Source organism: Equus quagga, unplaced genomic scaffold (assembly GCF_021613505.1).
Source record: "Equus quagga isolate Etosha38 unplaced genomic scaffold, UCLA_HA_Equagga_1.0 HiC_scaffold_15694_RagTag, whole genome shotgun sequence".
In the NCBI taxonomy this organism is placed as follows: Eukaryota; Metazoa; Chordata; class Mammalia; order Perissodactyla; family Equidae; genus Equus; species Equus quagga.
The window spans coordinates 1-3,463 of NW_025792748.1; the positions used below are offsets into that span (position 1 = coordinate 1).

General features: G+C 44.8%; 1 long non-coding RNA gene across 1 annotated transcript; it reads left to right on the forward strand.

Annotated features, from left to right (window-relative positions):
- The first annotated feature begins 8 nt into the window (after positions 1–8).
- Positions 9–2,901, forward strand: LOC124232001 (uncharacterized). Its single transcript, XR_006886741.1, has 2 exons — positions 9–769; positions 1,458–2,901. It is a non-coding gene; the product is annotated as an uncharacterized LOC124232001 (long non-coding RNA).
- Positions 2,902–3,463: the final 562 nt, after the last annotated feature.

Consider the following 3,463-nt stretch of genomic DNA (forward strand, 5'->3'; position numbering starts at 1 on the left):
GTGTGTGTGTGTGTGTGTTTTAAAGCCTTTTGTTCACCAGCTTCTTTCCCTATCTTACACTGTACTCCCTAAGGACTGTGTCTATCATTTAACTTTCTCCATTGAACGATAAACTTCAGAAGGTCTGGCCATTTTGGTTCTACGGGGTTTCTATCTCTTGCGCTTTCCCAGATCATACCATGTATTTAATATGCATTGACCCACCTGTGCACAAAAGGGACCGTCTAGTCTCATGCTTAAATCAGTACTATGTCACTATCCATCGATCAATAAGTTGTGCATTCTCGGTGACAACTGAATGTTTTCTCTTTCAGCTGAAGTTTAAAGGAGGAGGGGAGTCGACTCCAAAACTGCACACTGGTGTAGCCCCAAATGGAAATACAGCGAAAGCTCGAGCGACCTCTGCCAGCGCAAACGAGTCCACCCCGGCTTCAGGAAACAAAGGAGTATGTGGGGTTGCGGATGACTGGCTTTGGGGCTCATTCTTTTCACTACAGCGCCCCAGGAGCGGAAGGCAAGCCCAGGCTCCAGGGACCACGCAGTCCCGCTGGGGCTGAGAGCGTCTCCCCCAGGGTGTCCCGGACGCCCGGCAGGAAAGAGCGCCGCCGGGCCGCCGACACCTGAGCGCGCGCCCGATGGGGCGGGCCGGGAGCCCTCTCTCCCTTCCGCCTGCGACGCGCGTTGTCGGTCGAGCCGGTGTATGTGCGGTAATAACATGTCTGCCCCGCTTCCCGCCATCATCCCCGCCGCCCGGAAGGCCACTGCTGCGGTGAGTGGCGGCAGCCGGGGCTCGGAGGGGACCCTCGGCCCGCTGCTCACCACTGCCCTTCGCGCAGGGATGGCGTCGCTGACCGCCTGGCGGCCGGTGGGTGGGTTCCCTCCGCCGGGTCCGGGGAGGGCTGGGTGGGGTGGGGTGGGGTGGTCGGTGTCGGGAGGGCGCCGGGGCTGCGGCCGGGCCGGAGGATCAGCGCGCCCGCCCCCGTCAGCCCCGAGCCCTCTGCATTGCGGAGCGAGTGCGGCCCGGGTCCCCCGGGACCCCGCCGCCGGCCCCAGCTTGTAGGGAAGCTACACACACAGGGTGCTGTTTTTTAGAAAACCGTGTACGAGGAGCTCAAATGTCTTTTTAACCCCGGAAGCTCCTTTTTGTGATGGAAAAAGTCTACAGTTTACATGAGACTTGCATGGTTTGACTTGAAACAAACTATTTTTCGTAGAATGTTATTTGCACTTAAGAATGTCTAACTGGGACCTCTTTAAGTGCTAAAGCCGCACATTAATTATCTTCGGAACTACAGTGAGAGAAATTAAGTATTTTTCCCACTGAAGAGAGCTCTATGGAGTTTGATTTGCTGAAGGTAGTGTTCTGAAATTCTGGCATCCAGAATTGACCAACGCTAGTGTGTATCAATTCTGTGTGGGTTTATTTGGGCATTGTTTATTAATTTTTTCTCTTGTAGGTGATTTTCCTTCATGGATTGGGAGATACAGGGTAGGTACCATTATTTTTAATAACAGTAATGAAATGGGGTCATGCAACTCTACTTACATGATCAAAGGTTTAATGTTAATGAACTCTAGGATTGTATGAAAAAAGATTGCTAGTGATATTTCTTACAGTCCAGTAATATGATAGAATCTTTTCTTTTTTAAAAACCTCCAGAATTTCCTCTCATCATCGTGAATTCGTCATTTTTCAACTCCTGTTTCTGGAACGTATTAAAATTGCAAACTCCTCCTTGAGTTGCTGTGGGCATTGGATACCAGAGATGGGTGGAATGTTTGTAGAGAGTGTGCAACTGAGAGCTTTCCGGAGGAGTTAAAATTTCAGGGCAAGTTGAGGAGAACAACTGGTTGATTTTGATAAGAGCAATAATCACAATGTGAGGTATACGGCATTCTGAATGAAAGCTTAATTATGCCCTTAAGAGAAAAAATCAGTTCAAGGGTAGGGGAGGCAACTCAAAGATTTATTTGGCAGTTTATCAAACAGATTTTGTTGTGCTAACTTGAGATGTACAATTTATCTTTCAGTCAGGCTTTTCCTATATTGTGAAGTGTGTGTTTTTAATTTAAATTGTGATTATCTGTTTGAAACTTAGGTAAAACTGTAACAAAATTGCAGAATTAGAGGAAAACTGAAGAGAAACAAATTTTGAGTAGGTGGTCAAATAAACTATTAAATCTTCTTTATAAGGGTGTGTTGGGCTAGATTAATTCTTCAAAGTGATTCCTGATATTCTTTTATGCCCTTTAAGTAGAGGTACATGACAACACGGAAAAGATTGTAGGACTCTTTCTGGCAATGAGGTAGTCCTATGAAAATGACAGACTTATATTTTACTATTTATTTTCCTGAACAGGTTTAGAGAAGCTCTCTTTTATAATCAAACCCTTCTTGATACTGAGAGCCGGGGAGGAACTTGCTACCCTGTCACTTGCCCAATAAAGAGAGCTTCTAGGCCTGAAGAATCAGTCCAAGAAAAAAAACTTCAGTGTAGAAAGGTTCTCTGTGGGCCCCCATTTTGACATATTCTGTAGACTGAAGTTAAGAGTGAAAATGAACAATGTGAGATTAAAACTACCAAGAGCATCCAGGACATCTTGACCGAGAATTAAGTTTACATACAAAATTAGCTGGCCAGCCCCATGGCCGATTGGTTAAGTTCATGTGCTCCGCTCCGGTGACTCAGGGTTCACCGGTTCCGATCCTGGGCGCAGACCTGCACGCTGCTCATCAAGCCATTCTGTGGCAGCATCCCACATGGAAGAATTAGAATGACTTACAACAATTCAGGCGTGAGGAGGGGAGAAGTCCTAAGGCTCTGACATTCATACCGTGTCCCTGGTTCCATTCTAAGCTAGGAAATGCTAACTTTTATGAGGTTCATGTAGAAGAGTGAGCTTCGGGTCTTTTCTCTCAAAATTCTATGACGAGACTAACCAAAGGTGGAATTCTAATGAGGGAACTTGGCTGAACTTTAGGCTTTGAACACTGAATCTAGGATATCGCTGAGAGTGTAAGTACATGAAGTGGATTAAGTGACGGAGTGATGGCCATAGTGAAGATTTACTGGGCTCCGAAATAGGAGAGAAATCACTGAACATGAGGCTCAACTTCTGTCCTATCTACGGAAAGCCCATTAAGGGAAGATCAATTTTAGAAAATGTTAAAGAACAACCAGGTTTAAATTTAGTACCAATACTGAATACTCATTGATTTTAAAGAAAAATATATATGCATATGCTATAATGCTAGTACCCCATTTTAAATAGAAAAATTACCATACATGACTCACCTTCTCTTCACTGAAAGAGAAATTACTCATCTTAAAAATGAAATTGTCTAATTGCTATTATATTTACATTTCTCTACATTTTATCGGTGCCAAAACATTTAAAATATATCCTTCTAGAAAATAAATATACTACAGAAGATAAAACTAGTTGAAAACACAACCATGTA